Raw genomic sequence first — 17395 nt, forward strand, 5'->3', positions numbered from 1 at the left:
AATAAAACGATAATAGCAGTACAGGTGTTGAGCTTTATTAGGCCCCATATTGTCCATCTTCTTTTCATGCACAAGGTCCATTAAGTCTTACTACCACCCAAACACTACTATTATCTTCATTTTACACATGAGGAAACTAGCCTCAGAGAGGGTGTCGCTTGCACCAGCTCTCGGAGCTACCAAGCTGGGACTGTTTGCCACCAGAGTATGAGCACTTAGTTGGTCCCCTATACCATTTCTTCTCTGGTATGTAGCACTGACAAGGCCCTGCTAGTATTCCAGCTCAGAACACTGAGAACAATCCATGTCCCACCCCCTAGACTCCCAGCAAGCTGGGATGTTTTCTCTCCCATATTCTGAACTCCCCCACTTACCCCACACATAAGGAGCATGAGAACTTGGGAGATACCCCATGCTGTGAGTAGGGGACCTCAGTAGGGGGTGTGGTGTTCTCCAGGGGCAGATATCCCTCCTGAGTCATCACCCATTGGACAATTATTTACAAATCCACTGAAAATTACATCAGCTCCAAAGACAGGGTGAGGAGTGCAGCTATGGGCAGGTGTCAATCTTTTTAAAAAGTTTTTTAAATGTTTATTTATTTTTGACGAGACAGAGTGTGGGCAGGGGAGGGGCAGAGAGAGAGGGAGACACAAAATCCAAAACAGGTTCCAAGCTCTGAGCTGTCAGCACAGAGCCTGATATGGGGCTCGAACTCACAAACCACAAGATCATAAGCTGAGCGCTTAACTGACTGAGCCACCCAGGTGGTGTCAATCTTCAACCAAACAGTGACTCATAAATGATTCTTGATGCAGGAATCCTACTGCAGGATGACATTTCTCCTCTACAGGCAGAGCCTGCTCCAAAGTCAGCCAAGAACCAGATTTACGTGCAGGCCAGTGTCATTCCTAAGACATGACCTTAAGAATTCAGCCCTGGAGATTTGTTGCCACAAGTAAGTCCCAGTCTGGAACCGGGGATCATTTTGCATCATGGGTGTTTTAGGGGATTTGTTATTCACTCATTTAACAGCCTACTAAATGTGGAGGGAGATACAGAGATGAATAAGGCAGCTCTTGCTCTTGGGGACTCAAAATTGGATAGTTAATTGGACTTGCCTTTGGTTTCAGTTTTCTGTGCCTCTGAGTCTTCATTGTGTATCCAGTGGCCAAAAAACAATTATGAATATGAATTACCAATGTAAATCTTGGACTCAAACCTCTTTGAGCCCCATTGGCCACCATTTTCTCTGGACCATTATGACCTCTCTGCAGAGTCAGGAAGGGTGACCAACCCTCCCAGTTCGCCCAAAACTGAGCGGGGCTTTTGGTGCAAACACAGAGAAAGTCCTGAGCAAACTGGGATGAATTGGTTACCCTAGTTTAGCTGGGAACAAGGGCAGCAGGAAGAGAATGAGCAAGTGGGAGAGTAATAACAATAGTCAACATTTATTTTGTTTAAGAATTTAGTAATGGTTAGGGTGCCTGGGTGGCTCAGTTGGTGCCTCAGTCAGTTGAGTGTCCAACTTTGGCTCAGTTCATGATCTTGTGGTCCGTTAGTTCCAGCCTCGCGTCGGGCTCTGTGCTGACAGCTCAGAGCCTGGAGCCTGCTTCGGATTCTGTGTCTCCTTCTCTCTCCCTGCCCCTCCCCTGCTCGCTCTCTCTCTCTCTCTCTCTCTCTCTGTCTCTCTCTCTCTCAAAAATAAACATTTAAAAACAATTTTTAAGAAAGAATTTAGTAATGGTTAGAATAAATTTATGAAGTAAGTACTACATTACCCCTATTTTATAGAGGTGTAAACTGGGACCCAAAGAAAGGAAGCAACTTGTCAGAAGTGTATACTTGGTAAATGAAGAGTCAGGCCTGTCAGAGAGCAAATCCTGTGTTCCCGGCCATCACTCTGCACTGCCTCAGTGGTCTCATGTATAAATGTGGTGCAGGTGAAGTCTCGAACGACGTTTGAGATGAATTCTCAGAGACTGGAAGGAGACTCCTCTGGAAGCAGTAGTCAGTGGAAGTCATGTTTCCATGGAGACCCAATCAGATCCAGCCAAGCTGCGTTTACATGTAGCCATAGCAGCGGAGAGCTGCCATCACTCAAATGTGGTGGATTTCTTAAGAAAAAGACCCTCAGTAACAATTTCCTGAGCTTCCACCAATGCCCATTCTATCATTCAAGACTTTGGTGGAGTCTCCACGGCAGCCTGCAAAATGTGAGTCATGTGCAAGTGTAGAAGGTATTCATTGAGTACTGTGGTTAAGAGCACAGATTTGGAGACAGGTCTGTCTCTACTGCACCACTTGCTGGTTACACAAGCTTGGGCAAGTTACCTAACCTTGAGCCCAGTTTCCTTGTCTGTTAAATGGTGGAAGTCATAATATCCACACGTTGTAAAGATGAAAACAAATGGGATAGTGCATGAAAAGCACAATGCCCAGGACAGGGTAGGGAATGAAGAAGTGTTCACTACCTGTTAATTAACATCTGCTCATCCTATGTTTTTAAATGAGAACAATCCACTTGAGAACTGACACAAAGGAGCAGATGACAGCTGTGTTCTCCCCTTTGCTTTGTCTGCCCCACACCTCTCTACTTCCTCCCATTGTCCTTTCCACCTCTGGCTCTTTGGCCTGTTTCCAGCCACTTGTGTGCCACTGGGAAGAGATGACCAAACTTGGTACCTCCTGCTCCAGTCCCATTGGGTACCCAGTACCTCCAGTCCCTACAACCCCAACTGGGGCATCAGGAACCACTGCCTGAAGGGTGACCAAACTATAATCCATCCACATGGATGTGTGATCCAGCTCCCTGCATGACCTCACAGCTCAGAAAGGAGACAAGATAAAAACAAATGAAGAAGCATTATCCTTTTGATAAATTAGATTAGAGGGCATCGTGATTTAGATGGCATAATGTAACATATGTCTTTCAAAGTGTCATTAAGATGTTTATATCTAAGTGGCTACCTGGTGGGATGCTTAAGGGTCCCAGGAGAGACACCAGGGACAGCTAAGAGGGACAGGTCTCAGGACAGTGTCATGAGTGATGTGGATGCTGAAATGAAGCCTGTGAGGACCTTAAGAAATATGTGTTTTCTTAACAAGAAGAACTATGTGCTAAACACACACACACACACACACACACACACACACACACACACGTTAGTAGCCTTCAGCCATTGATTCTTGGTTCACGCTGGAGGCTTCATAATCTCTGTTCCCCAACTGATCCTTGACTATTCAAAGATGGTTTCTAAGCCCCTCTCAGAACTGGGTGAGCCCAGTAAATGCTTGGTGTATGAACCACACTGATGCTGATGGCTGATATTATGCACACGTGCTCTGTGCCAGGTCTGGTGCTAACCTGTAAACACACTATTCAGCTTGATCTTGTCTGCAACCCTGTGAGGTTGGTACCATCATCAATTGTTCGTCATCACCTCCTACGGTGTTTACACAGACAGATAGCTAGTAAGTGGCAGAGCTGGACCCGGATCCACCGTCTTCACCTGAGAGTTGTTCCAGTGACTCAGACACTTGGAGCTCATGTTTGCTCACCTGCTACCTGGCTAGCCCAGCCATCAGTCCCAATTTGGTACCTGTATCCCCAGTGTCCTTGGGGTACTGCTATCTCCCCTAACCTCAGTCAGTGTGGTTTAGGTGAGGTAGGAAAGGATTTCTTAAACAGGACATAAAAAGCACTAAACACAAAGGATAATTTGACAAAATTAATGTTTGTCCAAAAGCACTAAAGAAAGTGAAAAGATGAGCCACAAACTGGGCTTTGCAGCACATATAACTACAAACCATTAAGACACAGACAATTAGAAAGATGGGGAAATGACACAAACAGATATTTCACAGACACGGAAACACAATGGCAAACAAATATATGAGTAATTGCTCAAGCCCATTAATGATAGGTGTAAAGATTAAGATCACAATGAGATACCCCTTCAGACCTACTAGATTAGAAGCAGTCAGTCTGATGGTTCCAAGTGTTGGCAAGACCCTGAAGATATTCTCCTATGTTGTCCTTCTAAAAGTTTAGTTTTGCTTCTTATATTAAAGTCTTTAATTTATCTTGAATTAATTTGGAGAGGGGTGGGTTGTTAAATTCCATGTTTTTCTATATGAATAATCAATTGTCCTAGCATTTTTACCAAATTGTCCCTCCTTTCGCCAGTGATCTGAAATGTCACCTCCCTCATAAGTCAAGTTTCCTTATGTATGTGGATCTGTTTCTGTGATTTTTTTTTTTTTTTTTTTTTTTTTTTTTTTTTTTTTTTGAGTAGGCTTCATGCCCAGCATGGAGTCCAATCCCGGGCTGTGAGATCAAGACCTTAGCTGAGATCAAGAGTCGGATGGTTAACCAACTGAGACACCAAGGTGATTTTTATACTGTTTCATTAGTGTTTTTATCTATCCCTACATGAATACACACTGTCCTAATAACTATACTTTTATAACAAGTCTTGATATCTAATTTTTCTTCTTCATTGCAAATATTTTTACTTTTCTTGGACCTTTGCTCTTCCATATGAATCTTAGAATCAGCTCATAATTTTCTTTTTTACCAGCTCGTAATTTTTTTTTTTACCACCTCGTTCCTAATTAATTATTGAAAAGCCCTGTTGAGATTTTGATTGGAATCGTTTCTGATTTTGAAGGAAGCATTTCTAACTTTTCACTATTGAGAATGATAATTGTTGTAGGTTTTTAATTTTGGTGGCCGCCTTTTAACCTGCAAGGAAGTTCTCTTCCTAGTTTCCTATGAGTTATTACCAAGAAAGACTGTTGAATTTTAAAATTTTGCAAACATTGGGATGATCTTATGGTTCCCTTTTAATATATTGATGTGGTTAACTACAGGAATAGATTTCCTAATGTTAAACTATCCTGACATTCCTAGAATAAACCTGTCTTGGTAATGATACAGCATCCTTTTTATATATTGCTGGACTCAATTTACTAATATTTTATTTAGGATTTTTACTTCTATGTTTTTGAGGGATTTAGGAGTAATATTGGTCTGATCTTGTTTGGTATGGAATTTAGACTGGTATAATAGGGTGAATTGGGATGTGTTCTCTCATTTTCTATTTTCTAGAAGGGCTTATGAGAGAGTAATATGATATATGTCTTGAAAGTTTAGACTCACTTCTAGAATCATCAGGCTTTAGTTTTTCCTTTGACCAAATATTTCATCAATTTCTCTAATAAGATTCATGTTTTCTATAGTTGACAACTGATAGAATTTACTGGTGAATTGAACTTGTTATCACTATGTAGTGTCACTTTCCATCCTTAATGATTTTTGTTAGTCACTCACCATAACACAGTGGTGGTGTTTCTTTTGGATACTGTTTGTGAGGTGTATCATTTTCCACACGTTTACTTTTAACCTTCCCAAATTCCTATATTTTTTGGAGTGCCTCTTGAGACAGCACCTCTTGGATTTTTGTAACATCCAAGTTGACAATTTCTGACTTTTAACTGATGAGTTTAGTTAATTTACTATGATTATTAGTAAATCTGGACTTTTTTTTAATTACCTTTTTTGGGGGGAGGAATCTTACTTTTTCTACAGTTCTTTGGGTTGGTTGGCATTTGTTTATTGGCTTATGTAATTCCCCCCCCCCCCACTGGTTTGAAAGTTATACATGTTATTTATATTACTTTAGTGAATACCATTGACAATGTACCACACATAATTAGCAAAAGCCAAAATTACTATCTTAATTCCCTTCCCACACAAATGCAAAAGCACTGGGACACTATTTTTTTTTTTTTTACCACCTCATTCCTAATTGATTGTTGTCTCTTATTTTAGTTCTGACCTTGTGTAAACATACAGATTATGGGGGCGCCTGGGTGGCTCAGTTGGTTGAGTGTCCAGCTCTTAATTTCTGCACTGAGTGTTGTGCCTGCTAGGGATTCTCTCTCTTTCCTTCTGCCCCACTCCTCTGCTCTTTCTCTCTCTAAAAAAATAAAAAAATTAAAAATTAAAAATAAACTTATGGATTATGCATTATGTCATCATTATTGTTTTGTACTGACAATTTTGTTTAGATTCACTCTATGTACCAATTTCCTCACTCAGTATGCCTTCTTTCATTTCAGTTCTTAATTGGGTCTTTTTTTCTTCTTTCTGAGGTATATCTTAGAAGTTCAGTTAGTCAAGTCTTCCAGTTGTAAATTCACTTTATTTGTATTTAACCCTTATTCCTGAAAGGCTGAGGATCCAATTCTCAGGCCTTTGGAGATATTATTCAATGCCTTTGAGTTTCCTATGTTGCCATTCAGAAATCTGCAGGAAATCTAATTCCTTTTCTGGGGAATAATCTTTTTTATCTCTAGCTGCTTTTAAGTTCTTTGTTTTTATTTTTATTTATTTTTATTTTTTTTTAAAGATTTTTATTTATTTTAAGAGAGAGAGAGCAGGCAAGTTGGGGAAGGGCAGAGAGAAAGGGAGAGAGAGAATCCCAAGCAGGTTCCATGCTCAGTATGGAGCCCAACACAGGGCTTGGTCTCATGACCTGACCCAAAATCAAGAGACTGGATGCTTAACCAACTCTTAATTTCGGCTTAGGTCACGATCTCAGGTTTGTGGGTTTGAGCCTCATGTGGGACTCTGTGCTGACAGTGCACATTGACAGTGTGGAGCCCGCTTAGGATTCTCTCTCCTCTCTCTCTGCCCTTCCTCTGCTCGCATGTACACACATGTGTGCGCGCTCTCTCTCTCTCTCTCAAAATGGATGAATAAATTATTTTTAAAAAGATTTTATTTTTAAGTAATCTCTACACCCATCATTGGGCTCGAACTCACAACCCTGAGACCAAGAGTCACATGTTCTACCCACTGAGACAGCCAGGCACCCCTTCTTTGTTTTTAGTGTCCTGCAGTTTCACTACAATGTCTCTTGGTGTGGATTTCCTATTATTTATCTTGCTTAGGATGTGTTTTGCTTCCTAAAACTGGGGATTCATGTCTTTTTTCTGCTTTAGAAATTCTCACCCTTTACCACCTCAAATATGGCCTCTCCTCCTTTTTAAAAAAAACTTTTTTAACGTTTATTTATTTTTGAGACAGAGAGAGACAGAGCATGAACGGGGAAGGGTCAGAGAGAGGGAGACACAGAATCTGAAACAAGCTCCAGGCTCTGAGCTGTCAGCACAGAGCCCGACGCGGGGCTTGAACTCACGGACCGCGAGATCATGACCTGAGCCGAAGTCGGCTGCTTAACTGACTGAGCCACCCAGGCGCCCCTGGCCTCTCTTCCTTTGATGCTGCTTAAATGGATTTTAGATCTACTCAGTCTATTCTGCATATTTTGTAATATCTTGTTTTCATATTTTTCATGTCATATCACTCTGTTGTCTTCTGATTAATTTCTTCAGATAGGTCTTCCAAATCACCATATTTGGTTAATCATGATCCATGAGAATCCTGAGCAACTTACTCTTTGATGAGTACACTATCCCTGAAGCTCTGAGAACAATTCCATGAAGCATGTCGAATGCAACTCTTGAAATCTGAATGATGAGATGGCCAACGTCTTAGAGGAAGATGCTTCAGCCCAAGCCAGGGAGATTGTCCCTAACTCTGGATGGATTCCAGCAGCCCTAACAGAGGCAGATTTTACGAGGTAGTTACCAGTGGCCTCAGAGATGTTCCTTTGCCACATCTCTGAAGCTTTTTGTCCATGACCCATTCTTAAAAACCAGGACCTGCCCAACTCAACCAGGTTCTGCCAGTCTGGAGGGTTTGGCAGGAGGGAGGCTGCCTTTGTGGTGGAGTTAAATACCAAGAGAGTCCTGCTGGGCACTAGTCCCACCTAGGTCTGGAGCAAGAGGCAGACAAGGAAGCCTTCATTCAGGGCAGCAGAAGATACCACTCCTCACCCCCACCCCTCACACACTGCTCAGCACATAATAAGTGCTCAGTAAGATTTTATTATATGAATGAATAAACACTCTGATGGAAGAAGTCCCTAGTGCAGTGTGGGCCTGCTGGAGGAAGTGACATCTAAATGGAGGCATAGAAAAAATAAATAAATTGAGGCACAGTCAAGAGGAAGTAGTCAGGCCAAGAAGAAAAAGAAGAGTTCTTGGTGGAGGGAACAGCCCATTCAAAGGCCAAAGTGGTAGAATTCAGCTTGGGCACCCTCAGAATACTAGATGAGGGTGCAGTGGTAAACTGAGGCCAGATGCTCAAAAATCCCGGCTTTGTGGTAGATAAGCTAGTCAAACAACACCATTTGAATTTAATGGGTGATAACTTTTATGCTCCCCTCCTAATTTTTTATTTATTTGCCTAATTAGGTTTAACTGTCCTTAAAAAGAAGAAATGACCATAGTGGGGATTCAACCAGCAGTGGATGAAAGCCTTTCCAAGATTACTATTTTGTGTCCCACCCTCTCCCCCACCACCCCCAGCTTTGGAACCAGGTGCAGAGTTTGAATTCCCAATTCTGTCCTTTATAGGTTGAACCCATGGGCAAGCGGCTCACCTTTCTTCTGAGAAAGGAAGCCAATCACAACGCGTACCTTACAGTATTAAATGAGACGACATGTGTAAGGCAGTGTTGCTTGGCTTGCCTGTGAGCCTGTGCCTATCTTTCTGAGCCTTTGGGGGGCAGAGATCCAGCCAGAGTCACTTTGGAGCCACATGCCCAGCAGCACTAGGCACATAGTAGCTGCTCAGTAAATGAAACAACGCCTCGACGAACTCTGGCGGTGCCTTGTGGAACTGTGGCTCCTTGGGTCCCAGTCCGGAGCCTTTGCCCTAAGTGAGCTGTTTAGGGGCGGGGCGGGGCGGCCGGGTTCTGCCCTCGGCACTCAGCGCTGAGCGCGGAGAGCAATAGGCGCTGGCACTGGGGCCTGGGCTCTTAAGCGCTTGGAGACAGGTTGCGGAGGTCGGGTTGTGGAAGCCACTAACTCGCCCCTCCGGGTTTAACACTCTGAGCTGGGGCGCAGAGGAGCTTAGAGTAGACCGGACGCTGCAGCCGCGGAGCTGCGCAGGGGCGACGAAGGCGGAGCCGACTTTTCCGTCGGCTGACTCAGGCCGGCGCGGCGCGCCTTTAAGGCGTCCGGCTGAGCCGGGCGCGGGGAACCGAGCGACGCGGGCACGAGCGCAGCTGCCGGACGCGAGCGCGGCTGGGGGACGAGGACTGGCCTCTGGATCCCGCGGCACTATCCGGGCGCCTGAGGTCAGGTCAGGTGAGCGCCGGCGGGCCGGGCGGGGGGTGCGCACCTGAAAGGGAGGGTATCCGGGGGCTCCCCTCCTCCCCCGCCCCGGCCCTGTGACCTGCCCTCCACTTTTCGTTGCAAGGCTGCCTGGCCGCCCCGCAAGCGGCGCACGGGGCGAAATGGGTCGGGAACCTGCACCTCTGTTTTCTCCTCGGTTCTCTCGCTCCGGCATTAGCCCCTGCACGCTCCCCTCCAGTGCCTGGATAGGTTTGACATTCCCCGAATCCCAGATGCCCCTACTTCCCAGGCGGCCTGCTGCCCTAAGCCCAGGGACTAGGTGAGGCTGGGTCGGGGACCTGCACCCTTTTTTCTGTTCCGCCTCCCACCGCTGGCTCCGGCACCAGTCCTTCTGCGTCCCTCCGGGTGGCTGGATGGTTTGGAGGCTCCTGCACCCTCGTTCCTCCCAGTTCCCGAGGAAAGGCTGCAGCTCGACCTCCCAGCTAATGGCGCCAACCCCCGTCCGGTCCCCAGATATCTGCGCCCCTCGGGACCTCCCCCAGCCAATACCTACCCCCAGCAGCTTTTTAGCTCACTTTTCCTCAGCCCACCCCAGTTCCCCTGGCCTCATGCCCTCTCCTCCCAGCAACCCTTGAGTCAAGATGCTGGTACAACCATCCCAACAGCCCGGTGCCGCCCGGCAACCCCCAGCATCCCCCGCCTACACTTTCACTGGCTTCTTGGCAGCCTTGGAAATTCGGATTGTGTAACGCTGGCTGCAGGGCAGAGCACATGCAGATGAGTGGAGGAGGCCAAGTTGACAAGAGAGATAGGGAGAGAGGAAGAGGGTGCCAGAGGGTCTAGAGGCTGTGCATCCAGGGATATGTACCTTGAGCCCTTTTTGTGCTCCGAGGTTTGGTTGATTAAGAAGAGGTTTCAGCTTGGACTGGAGACCAGCATTTGCCTCACCTCTCACCTGTTCAGAAAACCCTAATGGCTGGCTCTACCTGGCTGGGAGTTAAATTATTATAAATAATAGCTGACACAGAATAAATACTGGCTGCCAGATCATGTGCTAAGCACCTTTAGAGGATTACCTGCCTTACTTCTCCCAACAGCTCCCAGAGGTAGGTACCAATGTTATGCCCATTTCTCAGAGGAAGAATGTGCCCCCTTCCCAGGGCACAGTGAATCTGACCTCAAAGCCCCCATTCTGAACCACTAGACTTATTTTTACCCAACTGTAACTAATAAATTTTTTTTTTTATTTTTTTTAACGTTTATTTATTTTTGAGACAGAGAGAGACAAAGCATGAACGGGGGAGGGTCAGAGAGAGGGAGACACAGAATCTGAAACAGGCTCCAGGCTCTGAGCTGTCAGCACAGAGCCCAACGCGGGGCTCGAACTCACGGACCATGAGATCATGACCTGAGCCGAAGTCGGCTGCTTAACCGACTGAGCCACCCAGGCGCCCCACTAATAAATTCTTATCAACATTTTTATAACATAGGAAGTCAGAAATAAGAGAAATTAATAATCTATGTTCTTAGCACCAATTTATTTTTCTAAAAATATTTTCTCAGACCAACGAGGGGTCCTGGGTGTCCTCCTCAAGGAGACTGATGCCCAAAGAGAAGGGACATGCTGGAGGCCATACAGCTAAGAAGTACCAGGGCTGGGATGCTAAACATGTCCTGGGATGGTCAGTCCTCACTTCCTGGGTTCCCAGTACTGCCCCAGCCCATCAGCCTAGGCCCCTGGAGATTCTGTTCCCTCTTTGTATCCTGATTCCCCCCTCCCCCACCCCCTGCCTCCTGTGCTATAATCCAGGCAGGTGACCTGCTGCCTTATGCTTAGGCTGTTCCCTCCTCTGGGAATGCCCTCCCTGGAATCTCTGAAGTCTAAATCTTACCTTAGCTCCAGCTCAGCGGTCCCCTCTAGGAACACACCTCTGATTCCTCCCGTGGCCCCAACTGAAAGTGATTCCTTTCTCCCCTGGGATCTTATAACTGGGATCCTACTGCCTTCCACCTTCATGATGGCATTTGGAAAGTTCTGTCTGCACGTGTCTGCCTATGCTCTCTGGGGCAGCTATGCTGGTGGGATCAGAAGCGTTCCTCAAGACCCTTTTTCCCATCTGCCTGGTGAAGCCCCAGGACAAAAGGGGAGAGAGAGAGAGAAAGAGAGATCCGGGGTGGGGGGGTGGTGGGGAGAGTTATGACATGGTTTCCAAAGTAACGATAGACTCAGAATTTCTGAACCCTGCAACACCAAACTCCCTTCATTGAGCTACAGCCTGATCACAGGGAGAATGGCTCAGCATGGTACCTAACATGATGATTACAGGTTTGTTTTTGTTCATGACCCAGAGGATTCCCCCCAGAGAATCAGAGAGACTTGGGTCCAAATCCCACTGCTACCACTGCTACCTGTGTGGCCATGGGCCTATTATCTAACCTCTCTGAGTCTTAGCTTCTGGTCATGGCACCTGTTTCAGCAGGCAATGGTAAGATTTAGATAAAGCACAAGGTCCAGCATGTGGTAAGCACTCAGTAAGCACCAGCTATTATGGAGAGTGAGACAGTGTTGGCCCCACTTTGAATTACTGGAAATGTATTCAATCGTTATTGACTGGCTCATATTGACTCTGCTTAGAGGTGGGCCAGAGGAGTCCCAACCAAGAAGAGGTAAGCATTTTTTTTTTTAAGATTTTAATTTTTAAATCACCTCTACACCCAAAGGGGGCTTGAACCCACAACCTCAGGATCAAGAGTCACGTGCCCCACCGACTGAGCCAGCCAGGCACCCTGAGATAAGCATCTTGTGTGTGTGGTCAGAAAGGCCTCTGAAGCTTTCTTCGACACTACACCGTCCATTGCTTTGGTAAAAAGAATGGCCTTTTCTGTTTTTTAGCTTTAAAAATCTGAGCTTTGAGTTCTGTGAGGCTGTGAGCCTGCACATATCTAGAGTAAACGTGTGAATACAGTTCATGCAATTGTAAGTAATTGTGAAACTACTGATAGGAAGATAAAACACTTGTTCTTAGAGGTTACATGGGTTTGCACTATGTGTTGGTTCAGACTTATCTTTGGGGCAAAAGGTTTGATTTACTTTGGATTAGGGAGGGAAGGAAAATAACAGTGAGTGTTTTTTCCTAGCAAGCAGCTCAGAGTAGAAATCAGCTTCCCTACCAGTCATATTCTTTACCAATGCCTGATTGTTTTGGTGACTAGGTCAATTTTTACAGGGATGAGTGTTCAAAAGAAAAGGACCAGGAATGTCTCCCTCAAAGCTAAGTGTTTGGAATATGCTGGAAAACCGGCTCGGTGGGTTGAAAAAAAAAATCGTTAAAATTTCTCCTAATTTGATTATTGGCATAAGTTACGATTGCCTTTGATAATTTCAAGACTGTTGCACTTAGATATTTTAAGTCATACATTTTTGTAAGTTTTCATGGTTCTGTGGCATTTAGCAGGCTATAGGACTTTATCTCCGTGACCCTGTAGGGATGTAAATACTTTTCATACTGTCAACATGGTGGCTATCAACTTCAAATTAAATAAATTTAAAAATTCTCTTCTTAAGTCACACTAGCCACATTTCAAGTGCTCAATAGTGACTGTATTAGGTAGAGCAGATGGAGAACATTTCCATCTTTCTAGAAAGTTTTGCAGGGTGGCGCTGTTTATATCAAAAAGGCCATGGGCAAACAGGGTTAAGTTCCATTCTTTCTGGCAAGTCACTCGCGGACCAAGAAATGGAATGTGCCGAGGATATTTCATTGTCAAGAATTAGGGTGATACTAATCCCCTTAGCCTCATTTTCGCTTTCTGGTTCACTGTCGTTTAACCCTGCCAGGTTCAAAGGATTAGGGAGAAGACGGAATCAAATGAAATGTCTTCTAGCAGTGTTTCTCCATCCTGGCTGCGTGTTAGAATGGCCTAGGGAATTTTAAATTATTTTATTTTATTTTGAGAGTGAGAGAGAGCGTGTGCAACTCACATGCACAGGAGCAAGGGAGGGGCAGAGAGAGAGAGAGGGAGAGAGAGAATCCCGGTCAGCCTGAAGCAGGACTCGATCTCACACCCGTGAGATCGTGACCTGAGCCAAAATCAAGAGTGGGAGACTTAGCCAACCTAACCATCCAGGCGCCCCCGCCTAGGGAATTTTTTAAAAATACCCATGTCCAGCCTCTGCCCCAGGCCAAATGAATCTGAATCTCTGGGGATGGTTTCCCAGAATCTATATTTTTAAAATGCTACCTGGGGGAGTCTGTGCAGCCAGGCCTTCAAGACTGTGAACTTAAAAGAAAAAATCCCTGAGGACTGGAAGACAGTGTTTCAAGGTAGATTTGGTAAGTGGCTAAGAATGCTCCTTATTGATTTACTTTAGTAATAAATCCAGGGTTGGAGGTCAGTGGGTTCACTTCCTCCAAAAGGGCTCTCGGTTGAGGACAGCTTTGTCCCCAAGGGTGCATTTGGCAGTGTCTGGAGACATTTTTTCTTGTCACGACTTAGGGGTGGCTTTGAGTGGGTAGAGGTCCCAGATTCTGCCAAATATCCTACAATACATAGGACAGCCTCCCACAACAAAGACCTAGCTGGCCCAAAATGTCAGTTGTGCCACAGCTGAGAAACCCTGATCTAGACACAATTTTTGCAAACCAAAGTCCTGTCTGACCTTGGATGTAGTTGTCTCTTGAAAGAAGGTCAAGATATGCTCCTAAACTGGGCCCTCAGAAACCCTCTGGATCGTATTCCAGGCTTTCCGATCCCAGAAGCCACGTCGGGTGTCACTGCCTGTCGTTGGATGCGTTTGGGGCTGCACCAAGGAAACTGCTGATTCAGGGGCACAGGGCAGTCTGCGGATGACGTGGGGAGAGGTTCTTACACTGCTGCAGGTTGGGATCCTCTTCTTTTTGTGAAGCAATTATATAAAGTAATAGCAGCCTTTGCCTTGGGCCGTTTTCCAGAAGCTGTGGCTCTGTGGCTGTTGGCGTTGGATGTTTACTTTGTGATATACCCCAAACAAGATTCGAGCCTTGTGTGTGATGAATTTTGGGAATGGAGCAATGGGCTAGACTCTGGGAGTATCAAGACAGCAGCACAGACACTCCCACTGACTCCCGCATCTGAGTGGCACTGGAGGGGATGGAGGGGTGGCAGGGCTGCCTCTCCAGGCCTGGGAGGGCAGGCAGGGTCTTCTCGGCTGTACAGAGTGAGCACTTGGTATCTGCCCGTCACTGCTTGGGGCAGTCTCCACGCATCCTCTCATTTTGTCCTTTCACAGGGGCTGTAGGAGGTCAGCTGATTCACCAAGGTCACACAGCTGGTGGGTAGCAGAGCAGAGATTTGAACCCAGGCTGTAGAACTGCAGAACTGAATCCCCCGAGGAGCATTTACAGACTGGGGCTGTGCTCCCCAGCCGAGACTTGTAGGATGAGCTGGAGCTCACCAGGCAGGGGGGAGAAAAGGCACATGGGGGAGAGGGTATCATGCGTGCCAGAGCCGTGGAGGTATGAAAGAGCATGACATGTCAGGGATTATAGCTCACTCAGAGACAGGGGGTGTGTGTGACAAGAGAGGATGATGCTTGAGAGGCGGGGAGGTATGAAATCCTAGGTAGCCGTGTGAATCGTGCTGAGGACCACTGGGAGCCACTGGTGGAATGGGATGGAGGCAGAGAAAGAGCTGTGTGACATTGGGCAGCTTGCTTAACCTCTCTGAGCCCCAGCCTCCCATCTGGGAAAGGCCTCTCAAACTCAGCACTGCGAAGATTGTTCATTTTGTGGGTGAGCATGAGGAACAGAGCGAAAGAGTGGCCTGCAGTGGCACTGGTGGACAGCCCTGTTGATTTGTGACCTCCTGGCTTATCCTTATTTACAAAGTGCCTGCCACAGGCAAGGCAGTGTGTCCTCAAGTGCTGTGGCAAGGTGCAGAGATGTAGTAAGACTCGTGTTGAAGACTTGCAGCCTCGTGGGGGCGCAGTGAGTGTTCTCACGGGTACTGTGATAAAAGACACACATCCCCAGGGCCACAAGAGACGAGTATTCCGACAAAATATCTGAGGCATGGGGGTTCCTAATGCCTGGGGGACCAAGGGCAGGTACACTGAAGGAGATAACTCCTAGCTCTGCCAGAAAGATTCGTGAAGGAAAAGATCGGGGTAAGTCATGGGCATCTTCCAGGTAGAGAGATTGGGGGAAATAGAGAAAAATAAAAAACCGGTTCAGGTGCGGTCACCCAGAGGGTCAGAGTATCAGCATTTCTGGTATCTGATTCCCTGCGGTTTCCAGATTATAGAGGGGAAGCAGAAGTCATCATAGTAGGAAAATATTCAGTGATGAACTTGCCACGTACAGACTGAGCCTCCACTCTATCACCCCTCCCTCTGTATTCAAGCCAGGCTCCGGGACCATCTACATCTTGGTCATCTCTCCCAGCTCGTAGGATGTTTTGCAAATACATGCAGGACAAACACTGAAATTGTAACTCTTGTGAGAGAGGCAAGACTTCATGAAATGAAAGCAAGCGATGTTGGAGAACTGCTGGAATGACATGTCCAGGCAGTAATAGATGAGGATCTGGCAGTGTGACACCTGATGAAGAAAAGGGGAAAGAGGCTTGAAAATCAAACAAGCAAGCCCTTGAGAGATCAATTGGGTATGTTTGCAAAAATGTCCTTTTTGCAATAGCACTGGTCACCAAATGTTAACTGGAAGGATTTATCAGGCTTTAAAATGATCCACGTGAGATTTATTCTTTGTTCTAAGAATTAGCACAGGATTGCAGTTATGACCTAATTTTGTTTAATGTTTACTATTGCTTTTAAAATACATTTGATTTGGGTTTTTTTTTTTTTTAATGTGGATTAAGTTCTAAACAGAACTGTTTTCCTCTTAACTGTGAACTCTCCTGTGTGGTTTCACCACGTCCCTTTTTCTGATGCTGATTCTGTTGGGTTACAGAGATGTCCTTCGGAAGGAGATTCTGGCTAGAAAGAAGGTGGGGACCAGCTCACAAAGGGGCCTGAATGCTGGGCCTCTGCTGGGAGCCAGAAATCTTGTCCTGATTAAAAAAAAAAAAAAAAAAAAAAAAAAAACCTCCTGGCTGTTGATAACAGGGCTCCTTTTTGTGGAACTCCGACTTTGTTCCTGCAGTTAGAAAATGCTGTCGACCAACTTCACCTCCTTTAGAAGTGACAAAACCCTCTTTAATCTCCTTGCTTTTCCTTTTATTTTGAATCACAGATTCCACAATGGGAGAATGTTTTTCTTTGGGGTGCTGAGGTTCTATTTTAGGCCCTCTGCTATTGCATACCCATATAGAAGGCTATTTTAATTCTTTTCAGTCATGGGGAAGATAGTCACTTAAGCGGTGCTCTTTCTAGCACTTTACCTTTGAGAGGTGACCTCAGCTGATGACAGTGCATGCATTTGCACTAATCTGTAAGAGAGGTGCTGGAATAAAAATTTGTTCTGGACTCCCTGAGAGCCTGAAGGCTTTGGGATCTTTGGAGATCAAAGGTCAAGTGACTTTGGCTCTTTGTTTATCCAGCAGGAGACCGTCTTGTATTTCTGTAGAGTTTCTTGTTTAAAACAAAAGTTTTGGGGGCGCCTGGGTGGCTCAGTCCGTTAAGCGTCCAACTTCGGCTCAGGTCATGATCTCACAGTTTGTGAGTTCGAGCCCCATGTTGGGCTCTGTGCTCATAGCTCAGAGCCTGGATCCTGCTTCAGATTCTGTGGCTCCTTCTCTCTCTGCCTCTTCCCTGCTCATGCTTTCTCTCTCTCTCAAAAATAAGTAAACATTAAAAAAATTTTTTTTAAAAAACAACAAAATTTTTTTAACATTTATTCATTTTTAAGAGACAGAGACAGAGCACAAGTGGGAGAGGGACAGAGAGAGAGGGAGACACGAAACCTGAAGCAGGCTCCAGGCTGTCAGCACAGAGCCCGATGCAGGGCTCAAACCTGCAACCATGAGATCATGACCTGAACCCAAGTTGGATGCTTAACCGACTGAACCACCCAGGCGCCCCTGGGCTTTCTTGGCAGGCAGTTATTTCAGATGATCACCACAGTCTACATCTTAACCCGAGCAATGGTGTTTTGAAGATGCTAGGCTAGGTCAGGGCATACGTTGCGTATTTTATTGCTTGTTTCTTGACTGATACAATTTTTTAGAAGACAGCTGCAAGACACAT

General features: G+C 45.7%; 1 protein-coding gene across 4 annotated transcripts in view; it reads left to right on the forward strand.

The window, feature by feature from the left end:
• Positions 1-8841: 8841 nt before the first annotated feature.
• The window catches only part of ABHD6 (abhydrolase domain containing 6, acylglycerol lipase), a 53908-nt gene continuing 45354 nt past the window's right edge, over positions 8842-17395 (forward strand). The window contains exon 1 of one of the 4 annotated variants that reach the window (XM_006928891.5): positions 8842-9225. The gene's annotated coding sequence lies outside the window, so the exon portion shown is untranslated. Of the gene's footprint in view, positions 9226-13528; positions 13548-15091; positions 15856-17395 lie in introns of those variants that run through there. The other 3 variants (XM_023249866.2, XM_019823438.3, XM_019823435.3) reach the window with 3 other exon arrangements.

Source organism: Felis catus, chromosome A2, assembly GCF_018350175.1.
Source record: "Felis catus isolate Fca126 chromosome A2, F.catus_Fca126_mat1.0, whole genome shotgun sequence".
NCBI classification, from domain to species: Eukaryota; Metazoa; Chordata; class Mammalia; order Carnivora; family Felidae; genus Felis; species Felis catus.